The sequence below is a fragment of the Phasianus colchicus genome, chromosome 1 (genome assembly GCF_987193195.1).
Source record: "Phasianus colchicus chromosome 1, bPhaCol1.hap1.1, whole genome shotgun sequence".
In the NCBI taxonomy this organism is placed as follows: domain Eukaryota; kingdom Metazoa; phylum Chordata; class Aves; order Galliformes; family Phasianidae; genus Phasianus; species Phasianus colchicus.
Window position 1 is genome coordinate 148,117,828 of NC_143436.1, and position 13,896 is coordinate 148,131,723.

Consider the following 13,896-nt stretch of genomic DNA (forward strand, 5'->3'; position numbering starts at 1 on the left):
TGCAGCTTGGTGTCATCAGCAAACTTGCTGAGGGTACGCTTGTTCCCATTAGCTATGTCACTGATGAAGATATTGAAGAATACCGGTCACAAGATGGACCTCCTCATCATATGATGAGAAGATGGATGTTCCTCATCATAGACCCTCATCTGGATATACAGCCATTGACAGCAACTCTGTGGTACAACGTTCCAACCAACTTTTATGCACTGAGCAAGTCCACATCCTCCGATTTAGAGATAAGACTGTATTGTGGGACCATATCGAAGGCCTTGCACAAATCCAGGTAAACAGTGTAATTTTCCCTTCTTTCTTCCACTGATGCTGTCACTCCATCATAGAAGACCACCAGATTGGTCAGGCATGACCTTCCCTTGGTGAAGTCCTGCTGGCTGTTTTGGATCACCTGCTTATCCCACATGTCTTAACATGTCTTGCAGGAGGATCTGTGCCTAGCCAGGCACATAGGTGAGGCTTACCAGCCTGTAGGTCCCCAGGTTTTCTAAACTGGAGTGATATTTTCCGGACCTTTTTTTTTAGTAATTAGCCTTTGTTATTGATTCTAGTTCTGGTCACTGATGCTATCAATGATGAAAGTCAGTGATGGAAAAGCCAGCACAGATATCTTGCTAGCTTTAAGTTCACTGGATGAGACCCTGATAGTTTGCTAATGGCTAAACTTGTACGTCCTCACACAAAACTAATATTGATAATGTATGTATATATTTATAGAATAACTGATGAGCGAAACAAGATACTCAAACTGAGTGGTCACCATATGATTGGAGTGGTGCATCCCTCCTATCATGGAGCATGTTCTGAACAGAGAATCTACAGTATCCAAATGTCTCCCTTTAAGAAAAAAGAAGTTTCTAGTTAGCCATAGCTGTATAGCCACAGTTGGATTATGTTTATTCACCGCAATAATCAAGTATACATAACGCATGCAAAAAAAGTAGAGGATTTTAAACATTCTTCCTTTTGCAGTATTGTGCCACAACAGCTCCAATTAAGAATCCAGACAAAAAGAGAGGAGGTCAGATTTCAGATTGCTACTGTGGTCCATTCACAGGATGACAAATATTAAGATGCATGCTTTCCACATAAGTATTAAGTTGTATGCTTTCAACATGAGTGGAAAACAGAAAGTGAATGCAAGTTATAAATATTTCATGTAAGTAAAATCAAAGGAAGCAATTGCTTTGCATTCTGTTGTGCTCTTTTATCTCTTCCAAATATATTGTCTTTGGTGGAAATAAAATCAGATTGTGCTCTTTGGTTTAACTTTGACAACTGAGGACAGATGATAAAGTTTAGGTGTACTACAGTCAGATTTATTTTTCCTTTAATAACTTCTTAGTCATTCTCTGAAGAAGAGACCTTGACAGTGCCTATACACAGTCACCATTAAGCAGATTCAATTCCTATGAAGCCTTACAAGCAGTGTGCTATCGCAGCAGGCACCAAATGTTTGTCCTAGTACAATATTTTTGTTTCTGTAACTTTTCCTTTATTACTTCTTAAGTAAGTTTATTTTCTTGTAGTCTCTTTGTACTGATCTCTATAGCAACTTTCACCAGCACTATTTTCTCAGAAGACTGACAAGTTGTAGGTTTTGCACTACGAACTGCACATTCAAATAGAGTATTCAGCCTTTTAATTTGTCTTCCTGACTGTGAAAGGACCTAGCAGAAAAGCCTGGATTTAATTGTTCACCCTGAAACAGTTGACTTTTAAGATAGCTTTCCTACACAGGCAGGAGGTGAAATTATCTTTCAAATACGAAGGACAGCATTTCAGTCTGCCAAGGTGACACACAGCATCACAAGAATTTCTTCTTGGTCCCCTACTGATAATTCAAGGTAGGCTGAGACAGAGAGCACAACCTGATTCCAGGGGTTCCCTAGATATCCCTCATTACAGACTAGCTCTGTCTTAAGCTTGAGGAGTCATGAAAATAATCAAGAACTAATATTAAAACAAAATCAATAATTAATTTTAAGAAGTTCCAGGAATTAAAGGAAGAAAAAGTGTTAGGCACTCCTTGTGATATTTTAATGTGTATTCACCCACAGAGGCCATCATGGATTTCATGAAATAAACAATCTGATGTACATTTTCTGTCAAGAAAGTTATTAATCTGCAGAAAGGATATGCTATTTAGGCTGCAGTCCCAAGTCTTAGGAGATCTGGATGGTGCAAGTGAATTATAAATTTTTACGAAAAGTGAACTCATTTACAATCATATAATACATTATGCATAACTTGCAACCACCAACAAAACATATTACACAATTCTGTAAGCAACAGATGAATCATAATTTGATTTCAGATTTGTACTAATTTTTAAATCCATTTGAAAATGCATGCTGCAGGCAGTCAGAATAGATTCTGAGCCATTTACATTTTACATCTCCTGATTCCAGTTTCCATGACTATTATCTGTTTCTGTTATGAAGCCTTTTAGATATAATTAAGTCATTTGCTTATTTAATGCAAGACAGTTTCGACAAGGCGCAATCATTTCTTTAATGCTAAGAAGTTCTAGTGCTATGGCATTTTATTACAATTAATAGAATGAATTCAACATGAATCTTACTTTGAATATTAAGTTCCTACACATGATAATGTGCTAATGATACATGGATATACTTGTCATTGACATGCAGCTTCTAGCAGTAAATAAATAGCACAAAAAAACCCCATAGATTTTGTGTAGTATGGTTGACTTGCCTGAGGGACAAGATGCCATAAAAAGATATCTAGACAGGCTTGAGCAGTGGATCCAGGAGAATCTCATGAAGTTCAGTAAATCCAAGTATCAATAAGCACGGTCTTTCACCTTGATCATGACAAACAATACTATTGTTTGTACAAGCTGGGGGATGTAAGGATAGAGCACAGACCTTGGGTGTACTGGTGGATGGGAAGCTGGACATGAGTCAGCAATGTGTCCTCACAGCCCAGAAAGTCAGTCACATCCTGGGCTGCATGAAAGAAAAAGAAGCGTGACCAACAGGGCTAAGGAGGTGATCTTGCCCCTCTACTCTGTGCTGGTGAAGACTCACCTGGAGTACTGCATCCAGATGTGGAGTCCTCAGTACAAGAGACACGTGGACCTGTTGGAGTGTGTCCAGATAAGGGCTACAAAAATGATCCATGGGATGGAACAACTCTCCTAGAAGTACAGGCCAAGAGAGCTGGGGTTGTTTAGCCTGGAGAAGACTGTGACGTGACCTGGTAGTGGCCCTTCAGTATCTAAAGGGGAGCTATAAGAAGGGGACAGATACCTTATCAGGGTCTGCTCTGACAGGACAAGGGGAAATGGTTTCATACTAAAGGAGGGTAGATTTTGAGTGGATATACAGTTTTTTTACAGTGAGAGTGATGAGGCACTGGAAGAGGTTACCCAGAGAGGAGGTAGACGACCCATCCCTGAAGCCATTCAAGTTCAGGCTGGACGAGGCTCTGAGCAACCTGACCTAGCTGTATGCGTCCCTATTCATTGCAGGGAAGTAGGAGTAGATGGATTTTAAGGGTGACTTTCAACTCAAACAATTCTACAACTTTATGATAGTTTCACAGGATAATGCAGGAAGTTTTAGTCCAATCTCCTGCTCAAAGCAGGATCAACCATGAGGTCAGACAAGATTGCTTTGGGCTTTGTCCAATCTAGCTTTGAAAATCTCCAAGGACAGAGATACTACCTAGTTTTTTTTTATTTAGATATAAGCAATCTTGCTTACGTTAGACTCAAATGTAATTTCAGAAGTAGATTTAATTTGTGGACAATTCAAAACCCCACTTTGAAAAACATCTGAATCTGCACAGGACTGGAGAAGTAGAAAGTAAACATTCTCACACTTATATGCATCTGTAATATCATATGATTAGTGAATGGTGATGCACATAAGCCTTTGTTCAATTCTAGCCCTATAAATTATTATGTATAAAAATAATATGTATATTAGAGAAAATAATCAGTCCTTAATGTACTCAAATTTCTTCCTTCTACAATACGGAATAAAGTTGCCTAATTATCTTGCAGGGGTGTCAGGAATCCTATCTTATTAGCATCTTTAATGCATTTTGTCACCTTCAGACTAAAGACATTGATAATGGCTACAGCAGTAGCTGCTAAGTGTAGGTCACACTACAAGGGAGGATTAATGGCCTAGTTTTACTTTCGCAAATGATAGTAAATAAATCTTAATGAGAGTTGGCAGACAGTCACTGCACTGCAGGTAAGAGAATTCCAAAAGCTAGTTTAGAGCTCAATATTTTCAAGTGCAGAAATCAAAAATTAAGGGAAAAGTTGAAACAGTGACCCCAATTTCACAATCTACTGCAAGCAGAATATGGAGAGTCATCTGCATTGCTGCTGAGTGATTTCTGTCATTCTTAATTTACATCTCTCAAAAGGCACACATAATTACAGGGTTCTGGAAAACTATATTTCTGATACATTCAATAGTTGCTTGGGTTTTGACTCTTCAATTCTCAAAAGAATTTACTTGTAATGGTGTGGTACAATGCAGTTCTTCAGGTCTTTTTCTCAAACTGAAGTTCAAGGTTGCTATGGATAGGTCAGATTGACTTTAGAGGCTTTGTCTGTTCTCAAAGGTGTGGTAATGATGCGCTGGCTAAGGTTTATCTCCCTACATCTTATAATAATCATTAAAAGTGGAAGTACATCATATTTCATAGAACCCACACACCAAAAGGATAAACTACGAGAATGAGAGGTCCCACGTAAGAAAGTCGTGCTGTGTTATGATCCACACTGCAGGCATTTCATATTCATTTCTATTAAAAATCACAGGGAAAAAGGCAATCTTGGTACTTGCACACAGTGACAAAAGATCAGGCTTCCTTAGAGTTCCCATGTGTCCTACATTTCTGGCAAAACAAGGACCTGGATTTAAGAACTTTCTCCAGACTTGGAAAATATGAAATTAAATCACTGTAGAATAAGCTGGTAGCAGAACTTATGTCCCATGCTGTGGGGGAAGAGATGTTGTTTTTGCATAGTAACAGAATGTTGTGAAACCAAAGGGATGAACCTCAGGGCTTGTGATTCAGGATGAGTTTCTGCTTGTGATTAGGATCAAAGAATATGTGCATTAACAATTAGATGGCAAATAGGAAAAGGGGGAATTGGGATGAAAAAAGAAAGGAGAAAAAGTTCCTGCAAAATAAAATCTTAGAACTGGTTAAAGACACTTGGAGATATATTGCAGGAGACACTATCTTGGCAACTACTTGTAAATTCTGCTTGCTTTAAGAACAGAGAGGGGATGGACTTAGTCAAACAACACACAAACATAACTCTGGTTAGAGAAAGCAACAAATTTTGTATTTAGATTACAAAGTAAGTATGAACAAAGGAAACAAAGTGTGTGTGGGGGCTGGTGGTACCAGTGTGTTACGTCCCACATCCAGTAGGAGACCCATTTTTGCAAAAATTTAAAATGAATTGTGATTCATAGCAAATTCTGCCTGAACCTGGATATTGGGCATGAGTGTTTCTCACACTACTTCTTACCCTGGTTCCTAAATGGGAGATTGTGAAAAAAGGGATTGAACACCACCTCTGATAAAACATCTTATTGAAAAAACAGACTGAAAAAATCATTTTAAGAGACAAAGATGATGCCAAATTAAATGATTGGAAAGAGGTGTTTTTTGAGAAGTGTCTGTAGTTTCAAACAGTGTTCCAATATTTTGCTTCAATTCTACCTTGGCTAATATTTGATTATTGCTGTATAACAATGATTCTGAATCTTCCATAGGAACCTCAAGACAAATAAAAGTTATCTTTCATAAAATGGAGGGAATTTAACTTATATTCTCAATCTACATGCACTGGAATAACATGTGTTTTGAACAAATAGCAAAAACAAACTTTATACTTTGAAGAAAAATCTTACATGCCAGCTAATTGTTAAAGTTTTCTTTTAATTAATGGCAATACTACTTCTACATAGGCAGTAAAATTATTCACAAGGATTCAGGAAAAAAAAAAAAAAGAAGGAAAAAATCTACCAAAGCCCTTGTGATTTTCATACAGCGTTTGTAATTAATGTTTTTGTTTTACCACAATATCCATATTTATTCAGCCCTTTTGGATTTGCGATATATGCACAATACATGAACATGGCATCGCAAACTCTCTCCCCTTTCCTTTCTTTCAATTAGTTATAGAGCTGAGATGCAAAGACCCTGCCTTTATACTGTATCACAGTTACTTATGAAGGAATGTTTTCCACAGGGAAGTGAGTCTGGATGTAGTTTTTAAAACCTGAATGAAGTATAGTAAGGAAAGCCACAATAAAAGAGCACATAATGAGCACAAATATGTCCAGTCCTTACCATTGCTTCTGCCTAGGCACCAAGTTGAGCAAACAGTGGAAACCCTTGTAAGAATTCAGAGAACACTGTGAGGAGTAGGAGAAGAGAGCTGAGCCAAAAGTATCTTTACAGAGAAAGGTGTTACTTGCTACAGCAAACACTTCCTACAAAATCATACATCCACGTTTCACTGCTTCAGCCAAAAAAGTGACTTAATGTGCCACAACTTCCTCCACAGACTTGAAATGTGACTAAATCAATGTGCTCTGAAACAGAAGTGAGTGAGAAATGTATAGGAATATTTCAAGGATGGAAAAAAAAGAATGAAGAAATCAACAAATACAAGTCAGTCTCCCTACAGAAATCAGAAAAAAATGAATGACTTCAGTAGAAACATTTAGTTTTGAAGAGTTTTGTTGAAAGGTGTTTTTCAATTTTCAGCTGTTTTCTTTTTTGGATTTTTTTAGTCTAAATCAATTAGAATTTCAAAATGAAGAGTTATGTTAAATTTCCTGTTGTTTCCCATTGAAAAAAAATTGCACCACTGTGAAACAAATATGTAAACATTCTTAAGTCATACTTGAGATACAGTCCTTATTATATTATCAGTATGTTAATATTATATATAATTAAATGCAGTTGTTTACATCGTATATCTGATTGCTGTTTCCCCACTGCACACAGGAAATGACTTCATGGAATCTATCAATGACTGCTGACATCTTAATGGAGATCACAGTAACGCAATTCTGCCTCTACACAGCACAACAGTTGCCCGCAGTATATTTTCTATTGATATTTTGTAAAAATGCCTTCCATCCAGTATATTTTAGGATCTGCAAAGTGTGCTTTTGTAACCTAACAACTTCATGAGATGAAGTTGTGCCTTAAATAGTATTTCTTAATGTTTAGGAGGACATACACAGAAACAAATAAATTAAATCTTATATTAGGAAATACTACTTCTCTGAAAGGGTGGTCAGGCAGTGGAATGGGCTGCCCAGGGAAGTGGTGGAGTCACCGACCCTGGAGGTGTTCAAGGAACGTTTGGATGTTGTGTTGAGGGATATGGTTTAGCGAGAACCATTGGTGATAGGTGGATGGTTGGACTGGATGATCTGATAGGTCTTTTCCAATCTTAGTGATTCTGTGATTCTGTGATTCTGTGATATTCTAATGGATGTCTCGTGATAGCATGTCAGGCCCTTAGCTGTAGTACCTTCTGTTTTCATTTCTCACAGTATCATTTATTACAGGCTCTTCATTATCTCAATACTTCTTATGTAATCTACTTATAAACTAATATATATTTGGCCAAAGGATACAAATATGGAGACAACCTATAAAAAAACTGATCCTGGAGATAATTAGTTTACCTATGCAACAACGCTAAGTAGTAGCACCAGTTGAACACGGAATCCCATTTAGTGATATGTATTTGTAAGTAAGTATTTACAAAATTGGTAATAAAAAGAGTATGAAAAATATTGTGTTCAATGAAAGTAGGATTGGTAGGCAGTACAGAGATCAAAAATTGTACGGAGAGTACAGAGATCAAAAATTTTTAATTGTAATGGAAATATATGTGGGCAGAGTAGTCACATAGCAATGTGGAAAAGTGTTTCAGTGCTACAGTTTAAAAGGAAGCAAAACCAGAGACACCTAAGGATGTCTCCTGAGAGTATCTCAAACCAATTAGCTGCTTGGATTAACTTGAATAAAGTTGCTTCTATCCATGACTAGTACTTCCATTAACAAGGAATAGTGCAGCGAAAAGGTCAGGAGCAAATTTCCAAGAGGCTCACGGTAAATTCCACATTATTTCTGTCACACAAAACTTGTAACATATTTCAGTTGCTGCTTTGCTAAAAATAATAATAATAAAAAGATCCCTGGTATTAGATTCAAAGATGAAAACTAATGTACTGTGAAAAAGAACTTCAGTACAGTATTATATTAAAGGACATCTGCCTTTTCAGTCTTCATTTTACAGGCCATTTAATATTTTCTTAAATGAAAACTGACCCTGGGAAAAAAAGAAAACAACACAGCATGTCCTGAACTAAATTGAGATGGATGTAACAAAGCATGCAACTCTATTCCTGTTCTCTGAAGTTACCATGGAAATAATACATAAGGTACAAATTACTCCCATGGGAAATTCACAGAATCACAAATTGCTAAAGAACATCTTCTAAGCACTTCTAGAAGCAGTTAAAGAAGCTGAAAATACAAACTTTTTTTTTTTTTTTTTTCTCCCCCAAAATGAGCCATAAATGAAACAAAGAGTGGTGAATTGATAACTCCTTAATTGATTGAATTAGTTACCTATCTATTTGGATTTCCTGCAAGACAACACAAAAACCTCTGGGTAAAAGAGAATGATACAGTATCAAATTTAGAAGAAAATCACTTCTTCACCCTCTGAACTTCTTCCTGATTCAACAAAACACTTAGGACATCTTTGACATTAAGATTCAATCCCTTTCAAAGGAAAGCTTCTCATTTGAAACTCATTTTGCCTTCAGTCTATATGTAAGCCCATAGAATCATATGATGCACAAATACTTTCACTTATTTCTGACTTAAATGAATTATAGAACTGGCAATATGGCAAAGAAAATTTGAAACTGATCAAGGCATTAGAATCAGATCTCTTGCCAAGAAGATGAGAGAACTGCAATGAGAACGAGTATATATATAGATGTATGTGTGTGTGTGTGTATTTTACTTATGCAGTAATATATATCCAGGTAGTGATGAAAGACATCGTAAGTACCATCATCAGACAGCACTTGGCCATCTGTGCAAACCTATGCTTCTTCTAGCTAATTTTATTCCTCTTACATGTAGTGACAGGAGACAAGAGTGGGGTTTTCTGAAATCATTGTTATTTATGGATAAAACTAAAAGAAGATAAAAGATAAAGGGGGTATCTGTAACCTAAATAAGAATCATAAGGATAATAAGATTTAGTACAGAAAGGAAAAGTTTTCAGTGGGGTGAAATGGAGCCTGATGTCTATTAACAGGGTATATTTTTGGCTCTCTAGTCTCCAAAGCAAGATAAGAAAGCTTAAATGAAATTTACTCACAGTGTGGGCTGATCTCTAACTGCTAACCTCTGTGGGACATATTTGGGGCTAAATTATCTTCTAATTGCTTTTGTTCTATTCTGATTTTCTTTTTTTTTTTCTACAACTTGCTACCCATGGCTTGTTATATTTCTGAAGATGATATAGAGAACGTTTCTTGGCTTAAGGGCATGATGTGTATTTTTCATTTGATTCTGACCTGATTTTTAAACTGTTTACCTGAAATGGGACCAACTGTCAAGGAGTCATGAAGTTTTACTGCATTAAATCTGCAATAGACCTAATTATGTATAAGTATTTTTAAATTACAGAATTTCCAGCAGCTAGAAAGCATTGCACTTTCACATCTATATTTTTAAACATAAACTGCTTCAGAGAAAATCATTTATGTGCATATTAGGATTCAAATTTCTTTTCTTATTTATAATGTAAATAAGAGCTCAGATGAGGAGCAATCCTCATCACAGTTGTGTGGAAAGTTTTGTATAATACATAAGAGCAGTTTACACAGCATCAGTATCTTTGTCCTTTCATTTTCCAGTATCACATTGCTCTTAAAAATGTTTAATACCTTTTTCATGTCACTTTTCCTTATAAACACTAAGCTAGCAAGCTTAAGAAAGAATGGTATTGTGTTTCCATTTAACTAGTGGATAGAGTGCTCCTTAATTTCTGTGAAAAAAATGAAAGTCCCTTCACATGACCTGGTCTAAAAAGTGCAGTATGTGTTTCTCATGACATCAGAAGATCTAGAACTTGTAGAAAGGATGGAAGAAGGAAGGAAAAGAGAACACGTTCTTTACAACTGAGTTCCAAACTTGCTGGTTAAATACTTTTATATATTAGTTTTATTGTCAAGTCTGTTATCACTTGAGTAGACTTTTTCAAAGAAGTATGCAATCTCAAGGCAATCTCTTTCCCCAGAATTGTAATAAAGCTATGCTGCACTCACAGCGCAGGTTTCTGAAGATCAGAATGAAATATGAATCCTTGAGATTGGGTCTTGTTTCATTTTGAATTGCAGGAAATATGTATGGCACTCCAAAAGTAATGGCTCCATTTATTTATGGGGAAATGATAACAAAGAACACAATAGCATTATTTGATAAGAGCAAATTCTCAGCTACAAAACACTCCTTTCCAATGTTGTCACCACCATTATCTGTGCATTTTCACCAGCAATGAACAAGAGTCTGCATGCCACACTTGTAAACGTCTGCACCAGTGAAGGTGACACAGTGTCATCACTGCTGAAACGCACCACCCACTGCCTCACTATGCTGACATCCACTGGTTGGTCTGCATAAACATTCAGCGTCAGTGAATGTCAATGGATGCCACTTTTTTTTTTACATGGAGGAATTCAATCATACCCCTTTGCTTCATATGTATTTCTATGTTGGATGCCATTCTGTCAGACTGCTCCTCTGCTGCCATCTGTCACATGGTGATAAAATGTAATGGAATATTGGTGGGAAGGTTCGACTTCTACTGTCATAACAGCAACATCTGCCTCTGACACCACCGGCCATAATAAAACATAATAAAACAAGACTTTTTTTTTTTTTTTTTTCTGGGCAGTCCTTGTAACTTGATGTCTTTCTGTAGCAAACTCTTATAACCAACACTTTTTAGTGGTTGATTAAGAAGGGACAGACAGGGGGTGACAACCTATGACCCTTTTGTCACAATAATACTCATGCAAATCAGCTGAGTTAGGGAAAAAGTACTTAATGCATGTTTCTTTTTTGGGCAATGTAATGAAACTTGGTGAAGTTTTAGCTATATTTCAGTTCCATCATTATTAGGAAGATAAGCAATATTGAGATGTTATCTATACTTTCCAGTATAAGCTTTGATTTATTGTTTGTTGGAGGAAAATCTACTTTCCAATTGTGGATATACAATATCTTTTTCTATTCCTAGTTATACTTTATTTGCTATATAGTGTAAATAGGATTGAGAAAACTGAAAAGATCACCTTGCTATTCTGATGTCATGATTGATGTTATTGGACTCATGGGGAGAAACCGTTATACGAATAATATTAAGTAGTTTAAAGCTAATTATCTGCCCAGATACAAAAGGGACTAAAACACTGCAGAGTAATTTAACTGCAAAGATAACTGTAAATAAAAACTGTATTAACAACATTTTTCTTATCAAAAAAGTAAACAGGTGTGTTTTTTCGGAGCAGAGCTGTCTTAGCAAACACATGCGCTGAATTTTGTCCTCATACTTCCAGTCACATAAAGACCATCTGTTCATTCTTTTAAATTCAAATAAGTGCTATTGAGAGATTTATTTCATTAATCTCCTCTATGAGTGTTTCTTCTAAGTTTTGCCTGCATGTGTGTGCGTCTTTGATAGAATAAACCTGGAGAAAATGTGGCTGCTACCCTGAAGTATCTAACTGTTCTTTCCCATTCAGGCATCCTTTTCACTATCCCAAGGCGTATGGTATTAAGCTTCTGTTCTGAAACCTGTGTACTCCTAAAAGCATTTTGTAGCTTTTATTAAGCATTCTAAAAGGTGCATCAATAAAATGTACAGTTTGCTACAGTGCACAGCTAAGCACCATAAATGAATAATTTATGAGATTACAGATTTATATACCTTCTTCATGGAAGGAGAAACTTTTAGTTTAAAGCCTTTCTCCACACTCCCAAACTCCCTTTGTTATGAGACTGAATTAAATTAACAAAAGCTCCAAGGAAAAGATCATGTTATCGGGCAATGGCTATTATGCATACTGTGAGTAATGTGTCAAGGAAAGAGGTAGGGAAAAATTAGCTGCTTGCTTTCTTTTAAAGCACATGTCTGCAACTAGTCGTCTTGATCCACAGATTAGGAAAACTTTTAGACTGCTCATCAGTAAGGAGATTTAATAAATGAATGAAGAATGTAATTTGCATTGATTATAAGACTCTATCCCATTATTGGTAGAGGATGACCTGACATCACCTGATTGCTCTGAAATCAACTCTCCACCATACTACAACAACACAAATTATCTGGACAAGAGCACTCCATTACTAAAAGGAAAGTCAATTGAGAATAACAAAGAGTCAGGTCATAACTGTTATCCAAGAAAAACAAATCTCTTATATTTTCGTAACTTCCTCTAAGAAATAAGCCCCCCATTCCAATGGTCTAAGCAATTGTAACTAAATCATATTAAGCTCTTATAAGAAAGTCTGTAATAAAACTCTGATTCCTCTAGAACTGTCAGAGAGAAGCATAAAGATAATCTATGTAGTTAAGAAGGCTTTCTCAAGGATTACTTAGACTCTGAAGTGAAATGCCAGAGGATCTAAGGATTATCACATAACTCCCTGGAGAAAATAACTGATAATTATCAGTGATAATTAGACAAATTTGGAGTTTGCAAGCATGATGAAGACACAAGTTGTGATGAGAATAAACCTAAATGCAGTTGTTTTAGTTATCATCCTCTTTTTCCTTGGTATATCAGGGTTACAAATGGCTATTTTTTTCATTTAAAAATTAAACAATTATTCTTTATTCATATTAAACGAATATTTTGAGCTCCTGAAAAGACAATCTACAATGCAGGAAAAGAAAACTATTCAGATTTCAGCAAAAAAACTCTTTTTTTTTTTTTTTTTTTTTTTTCCTTTTTCCTCAGTTTCTTGTATATTTTGCTTAATGAAAATTATAAGTTTTGAGTATTCCTGTTCCTTCTTACACATACATGGATAAATTTACAAACATACAGACAACAGCTATGTCCTGGGAGGAAAAAATTACCTTGATGGATTCATGAAGAAAATTCTGATACGCAAAGGATAAATCTGTACTTGGATACTATTCTCATTTTGTTTATTTTGTGTTCATGATCTGTGTTAAACACCATTTACAGAGAAGCTTCTTCAGTATACCTTTTAATTGTCTTAGTTACACTTATAAAGCATTCAAGTGCATTGGAACCAAATATGTGTTGCAAATTTCACACTGACAATCAGCAGGATAAAACTCCGCTACTAGTAAATACTTTTTTACAATTGCAGTGTCACACCTTTCGCAGAACAAATGAGACGATAAGATTATTTACATAAGTAACCTAAATATGTTGACATGTATATCAATGAACATAGGTTGCTCTGAAAGAAATGCCTCCTATCAACATAGTCACCACCATTAACTATGAATTTTTGCCATTGATGAACACGAGCTTGCATGCTGCAGTAATAAAAATCTGCACCAGTAGAAGTAACACACTGAGTCACAGTTGCTATGATTGCAACCTTTCTAGGAAAACATTGCCCATGCAGTCCATTTTTCATCAGCCCAAACAGATGGAAGACCGAAGGTGTCAAATGCAGACTATATGGTGAGTATGGCAGGACAGCCAAGATTGGCAATGCTCTCCATGTCTTCAGATTGGTATGGGGCCTGGTGTTATCATACTAAGACAAAGGTTGTCTTCT

General features: G+C 36.1%; 1 protein-coding gene across 2 annotated transcripts in view; it reads right to left on the reverse strand.

Annotated features, from left to right (window-relative positions):
• Positions 1–13,896, reverse strand: part of GPC6 (glypican 6) — a 730,376-nt gene that overhangs the window by 393,673 nt on the left and 322,807 nt on the right. The window lies entirely within an intron of this gene.